This window comes from Pectinophora gossypiella, chromosome 22, assembly GCF_024362695.1.
Source record: "Pectinophora gossypiella chromosome 22, ilPecGoss1.1, whole genome shotgun sequence".
NCBI classification, from domain to species: Eukaryota; Metazoa; Arthropoda; class Insecta; order Lepidoptera; family Gelechiidae; genus Pectinophora; species Pectinophora gossypiella.
In genome coordinates, this window is record NC_065425.1 from 7,122,298 (window position 1) to 7,138,114 (window position 15,817).

At 38.5% G+C, this 15,817-nt stretch overlaps 1 protein-coding gene across 1 annotated transcript in view; it reads left to right on the plus strand.

The window, feature by feature from the left end:
* The window catches only part of LOC126377010 (soluble guanylate cyclase 88E), a 327,862-nt gene that overhangs the window by 91,677 nt on the left and 220,368 nt on the right, over positions 1–15,817 (plus strand). The gene's annotated exons all lie outside the window — the stretch shown is intronic.

The window sequence follows — 15,817 nt, forward strand, 5'->3', positions numbered from 1 at the left end:
CGGAGTAAAGGGTCATACCAGTTAGGGATTTTGCCACGGATATGTCAAAAGGGGGTTTATTACGTTTCTAAATGAGGGACCGCCGCGGAGGCTGGTTGCTTGTGATTGATTTAGGAATGTGGAGGAATTAGCCGCGATGACAGACCAGCCCGTATGAATGCGACGACGATTGTCTAAGCAGGTTTAAGTGGGCGCTTTGATAAGACTGATGAATAGAAAATTGAAATTGCTCTAGAGCATTAACGCCGCCCAAGTCGTACTGTATCTATGTGACATGTCTGATTGTGAAAATTAAGTTCTGTATTGTTAATTTGATTTGATGAATAGAAACGATCAATAAGAGTTAATAATAAAAAATATACCTATAGGTATGTGTATTTGCTTTAAAAGTTAAATTTTACCTTTATCTACTTGGCCAACGGACTTCAACAAAACTGGTGGAACTATCAGGATACGGCTTTAATGTTGGTAACAGTTATTAACAATTTTTTTAACATTTTTTTTTGTAGGTAATTTTCAGAAAGTTCGTAATTAATCCTGTACCCTAAGGTTGCCTGGAAGAAATTGCTGCATGAGCAATAAGACCGCCTGTTATGCTTTTCTGTATATGTTATCCTTATCTCTGTATTTTGTGTCCATTGTGCTCAATAAAGTATTTTATCTATCTATCTATCTAAAGTTCGAAGAGGTGTGGATATTTAGTTTATCATGTGACGGATGTACTTACCTCTGGCTACCCCATTGGGATATAGTGGAGAGCAAACAACAGACCTCCCTTTTGAACTTAAGCGGAGGTCAGTAATTAAGTACAACTTTATTACAACAGTTTTTACTAAAGGTTTAATATATTTTCCAAAAAAGGCGAGTTCAGTTTAGTTATTTGTTTTAATAAGTATCGAATCGCGTGCGCAAGCGGCGTAAATATATTGAAGATGATAACTTCGTAGTGATGTGACGTGTAAGCTACTTAGTATGTGGAAAACCTATAAAGTAACAGGTTCGTCTGTGCTGGACTGGTAGTAAATAAAAGAGAGAATACACACGATAGAAGAAGAAGAAGAGTGAAGGCAAAAACGTGCACTTATTGTTATGTTGCCTCGGATTGCATTAACTACTAAGCCGGGAGGGGTATCACAACTATTTTATTTTAAGTATTAAATTATTAGAAAGCATTAGTTAAAGTACTCATATTTTTATTTCGCATAACAATATCCACATAACCCCACGACTGTATCCTGAGTGGCGAGCCCATTGTCATTAACCGGGAACAAATACTGGAAACCACGTGATATTTTATCTATGATGCAAACATGGATTCAAACTCACAAAGTCGCATTCAGTGGTTTAGAACCCGAGATGGGATTCGACCCCGTGTCACTGGGTGTAAGTCTCTCGTTCTCCGGACAGGGCTATCTCGGATTGGGGGCTAACACCAGCGCTACAATAACAACAAACAACAAGAACAATACTTGTATAATTATAAAACTCCCCGCCTACTAGTCATCATCATCAATTTAAGAGCCACGCTCTTGTCGGTGTAGCATTTCACCATGCTACTTTTTAGGGAAAAATAGGGCAGTGGTTTCCCTCTTGCCTTCCGCCCCGCAGTACTCTGTCTGACGCGAGTGGGATGGCGCCCAGAGTAGTCTATTACAAAGCCATACTAGGACCCCTGTCCTCTGCCTCTGAATAGTACTGACAGTTACTGCTGCCCTCTGTCAGGTTCCAGGTTACAGTCCCTGTGACATGCCCCTTCCGTCCTGCATTGCCGTACCGATGGCTCCCATCTCCGCCTCTGCAGCCGTTGAGGTCTTCACCCGTATCCCTGGGCAAGCCGCCTACTAGTACGAGTATCAAATACCCCATCTCTACATCAATTTCATCTGGCGGTACAAAGAAGAGGCTGCGCTCACACACGTTGTGATCGCCTCACCAATTACCGAGATGAAATTATTAACACACGTAACCCGGAATCTTGTTTTTTATAGCTACAGCTTTATACCAGCGAGTGTGATGCAAGCTTTACGCGGCCGATGTTTAGAAGGTAGTTAAGGGCAGTAAGTATGTGAGGCTTTCTGGTTTTTTGTTTGTATTTAAATACTTATATTGAAAATTCTGTCTTTTTCAAACCGATAGCTTCCCATACCGCACAAACATAGTTCATAGTTAATGATACGCCCTATATTTTTAATTTTTTTTAGCTATTGACTCAGCAACAGTAAAGACAATACAATACAATAAATCTTTATTGTACATAAAAAAACACATTTCATAAACACTGACATAAGACATCGTTAATATTTAACAATACGACGTAATTTTTGTTGTATATTTGTTCATTTATTTCTTCTGTTTTAATTTGATTCGAATGTGCACGTAATTTAATAATTATGTCATTTTAGACAATAAATTATCGTAACTTAAATAATAATAAAAACTGTTATTTCTGACATATTACGACACATTATACAGACCTACATTTTGTTATACAATATACATTCACAACTTTGAGGGATGTAGAAAATACACCGAGAAAGCTTAGTCAAGTTGATCGAAGCTTTTGACTTCTTCTGACCGTGTTTAAAGTTTTCACTAATAATATATTGATGAGAATAGGTAACAAAGTTCAACCCCCTGTACCAGATTTGCACCAATTAGTTATTAATTTATCTCAAGTGCAGTTTTCACTAACACAGTTGGCTCGACCATTGTAGACGGCGATACGGTTCACCACATATCATGTTGGTCTGACAGACAGCTTGGTGAGGTGTGGGTGCTTAGATCATTCGCTTCTGGCTTATATCCTAATCGGGGTAGTCAGAGGTACATTCGTCGCAAGATGAACTACTTACTTAGTTCATTTAGGTCCACCAACCGAAGGACGTACCTAATCCCGACGACCCGATTACTCTAGCCATAGAAGCAGCCAATCAGCTCGCGACACCAAACACTTCAGGACCCCGATACCGACCCCGCCGGCGTGGTCGACGATTTCCCTCAATCAGCGCTTATCGCTATCGACCCACCAGGGTCGATTAATTCTTTCTGGGCACACTCAGGCCTGTTGTCTTAAAGGTTGTACCGGGTGAGAGCCTTCAGCGCTCCCCATTTGTCCGGCCAAGTAGTTAATGCCATCTGCGGAAATACTACAATAAGTCACGCCAAAAAAAAAGGTCCACCAACACCTCAACGAGCTATACGTTATGTATATTAATAAAGTTAAATCACGGGAAAGAAATAGATACGCGTAATAGATGATAGATAGATACTAAATACGCAAGTAAACCCGACTATGTACCTCACACGTACCTACTTTCCTCCTCCGAATCACCGCTGATAAAGCAATCAACCCGTAAAACAATAGTTCAAGGGAAGGTATCGAATGTGGCGCGGATCGTGCGATGTAATAACATAATAGATGATTGTTTGGGCGCGGTATCAGCGAGGCGCGGGCCACCCAGCGCGGCGGCGGCGCGCGCGCACGGTGGTCTGTAACGAGACCACGTGGAGGAGGGAAACCTTGGATCGACTTGGGAAATGTCAACGAACATGCGGAAAATCTTTACTTGTAATGTGCTTCTTTTCTTATAATAAATGTGGTGTATTACTTGAAGATGATTGGACACCTAATAAGCCACGACGAATTTATTAAAAACATCATAGAAGGAAAGCTAGATGGAAAGAGAGGAAGGGGAAGACCAAGAAGAGCTTACATGTAACAGATTAAAGAAAAGGTTAACGTCGTGTCTTATAGGGAAGTCAAGGAATTGGCCTTTGATAGACTGGAATGGAAAATGCTACACCGACAAGAGCGTCGCTCTTAAATTGATGATCGATTATGCTTGAAAGAGGTATTCCGGCCAAGTAGTTAATGCCAAATGGCAAATTTACAATAAGTCACGCCAAAAAATAAAAAAAATATATGAAAGAGTTCAGCTCATAAGTATGATACAAAATACACACAACGAAAGCTCGGGGAGGTATAGATACTCAGTCCATCTTGCGATAAATGTACCTACCTCTGACTCCCGTTTGGGAATACAGTGGTGAACTTACATTATATTATCAATTGGGTGAATATCAAAATGTGTCAAGTTTGGTGGCGAACTGTCATATAATTTTTTCGTGAAAAATTGGGGAAATTGGGAAAATTGGGAATTGAAAAATTCCTTTTTCATGTCGGAACCGAGGATCCTTTTGGATATTTTTCATGTCGGAACCCAATTTTTCACGAAAACCACCAAACTTGAAATTTTGAGATTCACCCAATTCCTAAATGAAAACGAGGCTTCTTTTATATGTGTTGTGCAGGTATTATTAGAAGTATATGCATATGTCATTCAAGAACTACAATTTTGATCAAATCCTATCTAACTGTTGGACCACTTGAGAAAACTGAATAAAGAAGAAAACTTCTGCAAAATAAACCATGCCGTGGAAGCCCAGTTGGAAAAACGCTTTACTCTCACTGTAACGTCACAGGTTCGAATCCAGCACGGGCCTAAACCTAGGATTTTGGAAATCGTTTTTCGAACTCATGTTTGTATCAAAAATTACGTGCTCAGCGGTGAAGGAAAACATCGTGAAGAAATCCACACCCGAGAAATTCGTTTCGGAGGAGACCTAACATGTATTGGGCTGGTTTTCCCTTCGCGGGTTGAAAGGTCAGACAGGAAATCACTTCTGTAAAAAACCGGACCTGTCAAATCTTTAGGATAGGTAAGCGGATCCTGTGAATACGGGATAACGCTAAAACTTCGACTTCTGTAAAATAAAATCTAAAAAATAGGATGGTAGTCAGGCATTTTTCCTTCTGATGCCATCATGGGTTTCTACCTCAGGTATTCTGGGATAAGATAATACGTAGATACTTACTTATATTTTCAATGTGGATATGTGTGCTAAAATCTAAAGACTAATAATTCGCGCTCCTCACCCCAACTCTCTCCTCCACACAGCTAACTGACCGGCGAATCCTGCGCCGTACGGAGATCATTTTTTACGTGATTACCCCAGAGTGTTTATACATTAAAATAAATCGCGCCGGCCCAATGGGACAGTATTAAAACTGCATTAATTTGCGTCGGTATCGCTCGATACATCACGCTCGGGGTAATCGACGATCATTGGACGGTACGTTTAGAGATCCTCTCGTGAAAATCCGAGACGAGTGAAGCCCTTTTACAGTTGTCTTTTGAAAGATTTTTGTTTTTATATTTACCCGTGCTTAGGGAAACTCACAAAGAGAAAAAGAAAACGATTTTTTTTTCGCTTAATGACGGCATCGGCTTAATGACGATACATAGATCGAAAGAATTTCGCATTGACCAGGAGGAAGCATTACACCCGGTGGTGTAATGGTTAACACGCTCGTCCCGGTTTGGCAAGAGTTGCGGGTTCAAGTCCCGTCTAAGTCAGAATTTCTATCGATTTCATTATATCCTTCAAAAGGTTTATCATTACTTTCAAAAGTGGTTGCAAATTATCTTCTGAAAACTTATGCTTCCGCCCAAGCTATTAGGGATCACGAAACAGTTTTGTATGGGTGCGTTCTCAATTCCCAACACATGTGTGTAGTTTTGAATTGACTGGGCCCTTCACAAGGATCGATAAAAAAAATAGTTTTTCTGTAGATGTTAGATTGGTGTTCATAAAATTAATTTAACATTTATTTAGCGTCTACATCTCTACATTTAATACTGTCTTCTAGTTTCCAGTTACTTATCCGTATTTCATCATCATCATCATCATCATCAGCCGTACGACGCCCACTGCTGGGCATAGGCCTCCCCTCCGTATTTAGATTTTAGATATTCTACGGAACCTGCATCATATTCAGCATACTCAACGAATTAACATTTTTTCATTTTTCAGTGGTCACTTTGAAATTGCTGTTTGTGAGTCGAGGCGTTTACCGCCGATTTTTGAGACGCAGGTCACTTCAATTAATTAGACATTTTTTAAGGATGAAGACACTCTTTAGTCACATACTTATTTACCTACCTGCAAATAACTTCCATAGGAATCATCCATGATGATATATAACTGTTTGTACATAACAGGCAAGTGATACAAATGTGTTTTAGTTCATAGATTATGCCATATTTTGATCCCAAGCACGTCTGAGATATCAGATAAAATATTGGTTCTGTATTGAGCGAATCGGACACAAAATTCAGAAATAAGGACGACACATACAGAAAGGCACAAAAGGCGGCCTTTTTACTCATTATCAGCAATTTCTTCTAGGCAACCTAAGCTAGGAGACAACGTCTTACAGGATATAGTTTCGCCATGTTGTAACGTTCTAAGTGCTGTATAGAATAAAGTGTATAAACCAAGCTCTTCCTCCAATAAACTCAGACGCAATTATCGGTCAATTGAGACACAGTCGCACGTCTCGTTGCGTCAACGCAACGCAATCAACGGTTGATGTGTTCACGACATTCACCTTTCGCACGCTTTCGGCCATCATTCGGGACGATTCTTTTGTCTTCGTGTGTGTAATGGGTTTGGAGTCACGTCGCTTATAGGTGCAGGGCTGGCGACGGTGCTTCCACCAAAGTATTTCTCCCAGGGGAAATAGATTTCCATTCATTTCTACTGCTCTAATACAACATGCTTTATAATATCAATGTATTAATAATCGTATAATCTCAAACAAAAGTCTTTATATAAATAAATATTTAGGCTTTGGGCTAACAGGAAGTATATTACACATTTTAAATAATGTCGTATAATTTCCATTATAGTTTCCAAACTGCTAAAGAATGGAATTCTCTTCCTGCGTCATTCTTTCCCTGATACATATAATTTGGGGATTTTCAAGGCAAGAGTGAATAGGCACTATTTAACACTTCAGCTGCTAGACCCATGTGACAAATATGCGCATATGGAACCTCGAGGCGTGCTCTACGCACACGCGTAGCTATCACGAAAGTTGTACCAACGAATGTGCTACCGACACGCCAGCTGTGTCTCGCTGTCCACACGAATGTGCGCACCGGTAACGCGTAGTGTGTTCATACAAACGCATCGACGGACCGGCCGACGGTCCGACATGGACCACATCGCTGCTTTAAACCAGGCTGGATCGTGGTCAAGGGCACTCAAATATTTTAATAAAAAAGTATAAACACTGTTTAGCTATGTTATACAGGTTATAATAATATGTCTCTCTTAATCAACCGGACGGGGTATGAAGCATAGGTACTCCGCATTTTTTGAGTAGTCTTTACATATCATGAAATATAGGTACTTATTCATTCATCATCTATTTTTATAACGTACTTTAATTTAACTATTGAGACATTTACAAGTCAGTTGATTACATAAGATCACTAAACCTTTTAAGGGGCAATGTATACGTTTTTACAATAAGATTCGCATTAAATTACTCAATCGTATAACATTTTTTTAAAAAAGAACGTCTAGGGCCCTGTGCCGAGGTTTTTCTTGCAGCTTCTTTTCCCCGGCTATACAGGTTGTCAGAAGCTGCAGTAGTTTTAGGCAGTTTTAGTGTTTTACGTTCGTTATGTAAAAACTGACGATTCAAAGTGTAACTATGTTACCTACTGAATAAAGAATATTTTTGAATTTGAGTTGACAATAGTTAATCAAGTAAGTAACATTAATAAGTAAATATTTGTTTTTGCCATTGTCTCTTTCAAGTTTCATTTTGACCAGGGAATCTGGTGGCAAAAGTAACGCAAGTTTTCTTTTATGAACTGGTAAAGAGAGATAAAGAGATGTTTATTGTGTATAAATTTAGGTACATCATCTCCCTAGCATTATCCCTTTTTTCACAGAGTCCGCATACCAAACCTGAAGATTTGACAGGTCCGGATACCGGGTGAGAGCCTTCAGCGCTCCCCATTTCTCCGGCCAAGTAGTTAATGCCATCTGCGGCAAATCTACAATAAGTCACGTCAAAAAAAAAAAGACAGGTCCGGTTTTTTACAGACGCGAATGCCTATAAATTTAGGTACAGTTATCAATAAATTCAAAAGCAAAAGCAAAAATCTTTTAAAGACTACTTAATAAAACAACATCACACAACCAACCCTGGCACAAAATACGCAATCAATCAAACCATAAGGATGGATGGCGTCGCCGAGTGGACAGTTAGTATACTGTTTTATAGTCTGTGGCGCTGAGGCCGTGGAAACTATGCTGACCAGGGAATGGCCAGGTCAGGAATGGCATAGGACAGTAATGAGGAAATTTTTTGAGGGAAGTAGCCTTGATCTTCTTTTCTTCTCGTGTGGGTTATGCGGTGGATTACCCACGTCATCAACCCTGATATCAGGGTTATTTTTGAGCCGCTAGCGACCCCTGACATGACTCATGTAACGACTATTCTTACATCTGTAAGTAATAATACAATTTTGGACAGTAGCTAAGTATTTTTCATAAAACAAATTCAATACTTGCGGTGAGATATTTTTGTTTTTAACTTTATTCAAACCCGACTCGAAGGAACACGACTCAGGGGCGGGAAAACTAGCTATTTAGGTATAAAGCACAGTTAAGTACAATAATCGATTATATCGAATGACATAATCGTAAGAAAAGAGATGTGACATTGACGTGGTAGTGAAAAAATTAGTGATGTTTCAGTCGATCGATTTCTTCATAATTCTTTCATAATCCGTGACATTTATAACATAATGTATGACAATTTGACATGTCACGTTTACAATACTTAACAGTTTGCACGATTGTGACACTAAATAATATAGCAGGTAAGTAATGTTGGAGGATAATTTATACCAATAAATCACTGATATTTAGTTATAACCAGTGGTTTTGACAGTCTTACCTAGCATTTTGTCAAATGTTATGGCAGGTCTGCTTGGTATATTTGTCACGTTTTTATATGAAGAATGTTCTTTCAAATTTAACTCTCTCAGACCAGATAAGCAGATATTCGCGCCCAACTGGGCACCCTCAGGCATGTTGTCTTAAATTTTGTCAAATCAGTTACTTTTTACTAAATGTGTTTTTTTTACATTAACATTAACTACTTGGCCGGACAAATGGGGAGCGCTGAAGGCTCTCACCCGGTACAACGTTTAAGACAACAGGCCTGAGGGTGCCCAGTTGGACGCGAACCTCGGCTCAGGGCGTCGTCTGAGAGGAAAAATATTTTTATTTGAAAGAATTAATCGACCCTAGTGGGTCGATAGCGATAAGCGCTGAATGAGGGAAATCGTCGACCACGCCGGCGGGGTCGGTATCGGGGCCCTAAAGTGTTTGGTGTCGCGAGCTGATTGGCTGCCTCTATGGTTAAAGTAATCGGGTCGTCGGGATCGTATATTACGAGTACGTCCTTCGGACGCCGATACTTTTCAGTACCGTACTAAACGTCAAAACTCGAAATTACTAAGGAAATTGTATGAGAAAGCACACTGTGACGTCATAGAAAAACGTGACAAAATGTCGGACTTATTACGTTTTTCTTGATTAAAATTCATAAATAAGTTAAATAGAAAAAAGAAAATGTATTTCGTTGGTTGTAGATTTGTCTTTATTTAGTAACCAGAATTCCACAATTTATTTTGAACCTAGTACGCGACCCAATTGCAGCGAATCTACGATAAGACACGTCAAAAAAAAAACATGAAAAATGACAACACGTAGGTATTTTTGTCGTGGATGTTACATGAGACACGTTATCAGAATACAAAAACACAATTTAATATTTCAAACATAAAAAGAAAAACCAATAGAAACTTCTACTCACTGGCTACTTAGAAGACAGGAACGCGTTAGGGAACCAATGTTAGGCGATCAAATTATTGAAATTGTATTAAGGTCAATATTTTTAAGAACGCGGTCCGCGGTTTTTTTACAACTACTTTTCCTCGGTTATACAGATTGAGAACCTGCAGTAATTTTACGGATGTGGTGTTCTACAAAAAATATGTTTAAGTGTATAAAAAGTACGTTACAATGTGTAACTAAGTTACCGACTGAATATACTGACTGACTGAGTACTTTTTATATTATTTGTCCGTCATTGTTTCACATAAGGCTGAAAGTGTAAATGTGTAACATTTCTATTTTCTAATTAGATAACATTCTCGGTAATGACATTAAATAAACTGCCGTCTCGAATTCTAGACCTTATTGTCTGATTGTAAAACTTGATTACATTCCAAGTTCTAAGACTTGAACAAATATACTTACGGTTTATGTACTAAGTATTAAAGCACATTGTTAGACCTGGAATGAGTACTAGTACTGTTACATTGAGAACTAAATATACTATATGACTACTAAAGTAAAGTAAGTAGTCCTCTTTTGTTTGTGCAATAAAGTATTTGTTATGTTAAATATTAAGCGCCGTTCACAGAGGGAACGTGTGTTTGCAATTTTGGGTGTCTATTAATATTAGTAGCTTTAGTCAAAATGACAAATAACCTAAACCTACTTAGGTAGGTATACTATACTTGCTGTATTTGCATATTTGACTAAAGTTATTTAGAAAGACGGAGAGAGGAGTTAGGTAGTCAAGCTACATACGATTTCGAAAAGCGACTGCTTTTTTGGTGGACTTATTGTAAATTTACCGCAAATGGCATTAATTACTTAGCCGGACAAATAGGGAGCGCTAAGGGCTCTCACCCGGTAAAAAATATAAGGCAACGGGACGGAGGGTGTCCAGTTGAGCTGAGAGGATTATATTTGAAAGAATTAATCGACTCTAGTGGGTCGATAGCGATAAGCGCTGAATGAGGGAAATCTTTGTGAAAATATTTGTTTTCACGAGTCGATTAACCGACTCTACGGCTAATCGTGTTGTAACAAGTGACAGTGACATTAATAAAAATGTATGGGATTGACATAAGGTAACATGTCAATAACATAAGATACATACAAAACACAACACACGGCTCGGTGACATCTTATCTTATTTAGCCTATACGATCCCACTGCTGGGCAAAGGCCTCCCCTTGATTTTTCCACTCCTCTCGACTTTGCGCGAAGCCGTAGTCGTTTGACGGGAGGTCGCTCTCGCCCGGAGATTATTCGCACTCCTGGTCCCGGCACCGATCCGGCTCCCGTCAGAGCCATCACAGTTAGGTACCGGAGCCGCCGGGCACTTGGGGCCGGAGTTGTGGAGTAGTCATCATAGGGGGTTTGGACCTTTACCCACCACGCTGGCCCAATGCGGGTTGGTGGGCCGTCAGAGCCTCGTTTGTTGATTAGCAGGATGCACCACGGGCAGATGAGGTTGACTTGAGACCCGAAAGATGATATATGGGTCGCCTTACATACCCGGTGACATATGTAAGTTTTTTATCAATATCACAGTCGTTTTTCGTAATCATTTGCAACTTGGCTAAGGCCCTGGGTACCTACCTACATTCCACTAAAGTATAATATAAGTACATTGTATGTGTGGCAATAGTAGATTGTACTTTGTGTACCTACCACACGAAGGTGGCCTTATCACTAAAATCGGTTTCTTCCAGACAATCTTTGGCAGAGATAATCACCTACATCATTATGACGAGCATATGAACTGCCTACAGTGTAGTGTGCAAAAAAAATGTTTTGTACCTATACTATGCATCTCTGTCTACCCCATCAGCGACAGAGGCGTGATGCTATGTTATATTGTTTTAATAATGTCTAGTGAGCGTGTGTGCAATAAAAATCTCTTATTTTTATTAACTTAGCCGGACCTATCAAATCTGCAGGTTAGTTAATCGGACCCCGTGAGAAACGAAATAACACTAGGGAGATGACGATTATTAACTGAACTAGTATGTAATGTAGGACGTATCCATTTATTTTGCTGCACCATCATCATACGGAACCTTATGTAGGTAAGTGTCGACGTGCCTACTACAGTTGTCTGTCAACAACCATTTTTCAATGTCCGTATCTGTCTGTCTGTCAACACGCAACTCACCAAGACATTATCTAGTAAGAAAGCACGTTAACATTATCTGCATAACGGACAGACGTCAACAGTGTCAACAGACGCGTGCGATCGGCGCAGGAGTCGCGGGCCGGCGGCAGTGCGCCCGCGCCGACGAACGAGCGAGACGGGTGATAGGCGGGGCCTACCTCGGCGATACCCACGTATTTAGACCCCATGTGAGGTCCAAACGATAATTTATTAGCCCAGGCCCCACATACAGACTTTCGAAATATCCCATTCAAGAAACGCCGATGAATTATTATCACGACGCAACCGACTTTTTTCACATCTAACGGTGTAAATTAATGATAATTAAGATATCCGAATGTTCCATTATTGTTCTGATGAGAGATCTCATTTTTGTGGATTTATATACAGGATTTACGATTGTGGACTTTCACCCAATAGTTTCTGTGTATTGTTTATTATTTACGGTTCTTCTGCTCACGTAATAGGTAGTATAAACAGATATCTGCCTACCTCGGTACTGTACCTGAGTCCTATGCACAATATGGTTGGCTGACACTGATTTTAAGACAAGAAGCAATATCTTCTAGTTCGTGCCCGGCTAAGTAGGTAGATAATACAATCTGAGGCAAACCTACAAGAAGTCCAGTGAAAAAACTAGTTCGTGTTAATTATGAAAATAGAATATTATTTAGCCTGTAAGATCCCACTGCTGAGCAAAGGCACCCCGCTCTTGTTCAAATAAATAAATGTATTATCATTATTAGGTATTATTAGTTGTGACACAATATTTAAGCTCATCAGTCATCTTATGAAAATAAAAATCTTTAAAACAACATTTAGATTTAACGGAATATTAATAAAATGTCTTTTTTCAAAATTGAATTGCTAAATTACATAATACCTGTCTCTTTAAACAACAAAGCTCAACTAACGAAAGCTCAACAGAACTTTTTTACACTTAGAAGGATATGAAATAAGCTCCTTTGCTCTACCTAGTCAAAATGAAGTAGGTAGGTAAGCAATTCGCTTCATATTATGCCGCAACGATAGAATAAAATAGAAATTGTTTATTATAAAAGGACGCCACACACAAAAACAAAACAATAACATAATTTAAAATTTTCACAAACAATTACAGAAAAGCAGTATGGATGTTCTTCGAAGTGATCATAAGGCGGTGGTGGATGTCCTCTACAAATCCTCCTCCTCAACTAAGGATATAAAGCCATTATTATTATTTACATATTAGTATGTGGTAGTAGACATTGTCCCAGGCTTTGCCCGCGCTTTTGTAATAAGATTTTCTTCCAGTCGGAGATCATCCACTGCGGGACATGGCCTACGAAGTGGTGTTGCTAGACATAAAATGACATAAAGTACCTAGCTACCTAGCTATTAGTCCAGTAATTTAATCGACGTCTGAAAGCATAGCGTCATAAATCGATATTCAGGCACTTTTTTTAATTCAAAAATATATTTTTTCGGTAGGTAACATAGTTAATTAGTTACACTTTGAATCGTCATTTTTACATAACGAATGTCTCATCCGCCTAAAACTACTGCAGCTTCTCACCACCTGTATAGCCGGGGAAACTCGCAAGAAAAACCTCGGCATAGGGCCCTAGACGTACTATAAAAAAATATTAAAAGCTGTAGAAGCCTTTAGCACTTTAAGCAGGACTAGCACACGACAGTTGATTTTCATAACATAACATAGCTTCACGCATATTATATCCCCGAAGGGGTAGGCAGAGGTGTATAGTATACACCTACTCCTCACCGGCTATGTCAATAAACAAACATCCAAATAACTTTTTATCTACAAAATAAATATATGGGTAATAACATAGAAAAGCTTTTTTGCCATGCCTAATTAAAAAAAACTTCCTACAGTTATTTTCATTTACATATTCTCTCCATTCTAAAGCAAACACATAAAAAGAAATATAATCTTAATACACCAATTATACTTTTGAATTATACCTGTGATGAGTAAAATACATATCTTCACATTACGAATGATGATTTTGTAAATTTGCTATGGAGTCATCTACATAATGCTTTATGACTTTCTCGTGATGTTGAGTTAATTTAGAACAGTTTCTATAGATTTGGATAATACTAGAAAGCGTTAAATGATTTTGCTTGTGTAATCTGTTGGTAAATAGGATTACAACGTAGTGATTTTCAGCGCTACGTACAACTTCAGTCGTTTCAGAAACAGAAAACTAACTTCGCACTCACTCTTAGTCCTGGTGTCTAAAATTTTACATCTGCTGACAGAGAATTCTCTGCGCTCCCCATTTGTCCGGCCAAGCAATGAATGCCATCCGAGGCAAATACACAACAAGTTAGGGTAACAACACAGACAGCAATAAGACCGCCTATTGTGCTCTTTATTTCAACTTCCTATATTTCTCTAGATTTGTGTACCTGTGTGTACGACAAAATATTATAATAATGTCATGAAAATACTTCTCTTTTTAATATAATAATATTATTTCGGTTAAACCCTATTTTTCATTTTGAGTTCTTAACGCCATCTATTAAAAAATATTATTACTTTTATTACTGCGACATCTAGTATTCAATAGTAATAATTCCTTTTTGAGTTTCGCTATTTGATAATAGATGGCGCACATACGTTCTCTTCTATGTCCTCCGATTTTGAAATTATTATTCAATTTGTCTGTGATTTGGACTTTTTTGCGGGAACGGGAACGGTACGGTTGCTTTCTTCATGGAATAATCTAAATAATTAATACAAAGTGGTGTGTTGTGGTTAATGATCGCATTACGTTAGTCGGAAAACATCCGCGATAGTGTTATTACATCGGAATATTCAATAAACAAAGTGGAGTTAATTCGTTTGGGGTTCGAAGTAGGAGTCTGCTCCGAGGGTGGGGGCTTAGGTTTCATCATTCATCGTCATCACCTTCATTCGTCATCATTTCATTAATCACATAAGACAAAAAATACATAAGACATGGCTGTATGGGTAATACTTGCCTTTGCCTTGCCCTTCGGGAAAAACCAAAAACAAGAAAATGTCTGTGATTTCGTGTCAAAATGTCAATCAATTTCATTTTTCATAAACAAAAAGTGCTTCAGTTTCGTGGTGTTTTTTGTTATTCTCATATTTTAAAGAATATACAAGTGATCAAATATGAATAAGCAACTAATTGAAAAGGTGATAAAGTCCAACAACGAGTCATGTCCGAGTTTTACATATGAAAATCCCATTTTAGATAAAAATGTTGCTTCAGCGCTTTCGAAGAGTTTCGTTAAGATCTTCAATGTTTGTAATCAAAACTCGAACGTGAACAGCAACTTACGAATTTCAGTGTTAGAAAACATTAGAAGAATGTGCCGAGTTGAGCCTAACGACCACGTCAAAACTGACGAGAACTTCACTGAAATGTTGTTAGACGTATACCAAGAAAATTTCATAAATTCGGCTGCCAGTGACTCACGATCCACTGAAAAAATGCTCGACGCATTTTTGCTTAGAAAAATGAATGGAGGTATACAATCTCAGTTTAATTCATCACTAAATCCTGAAATCATACAAGCTCTAAGTAATTTAAATGAAGATGGAACTCATTGCCAAACTGTATTTGAAGACATAATCCATTGGGACACCAGTGATGCAAAGTACAAGAAAGTATTGCAGAGTATGTGGGATAACAACCATTTGATAAATACCACAAATTCACAATCTATAATTGATGATATTTCTATCAAAATGAAAAGTGATATAGAAAGAATTTTACTTGAAAACTGTTATGTGTGTTTGTCAAGCAAGTGTGTCATTGAAATTGAAGATTTGTTGAGGGCTGATCCTTCATTTGTGCATTTACTACAGACAAGTGCAAAGTCATCAGCGTGTTTTCAAATCTGCTGTAGTGTTAT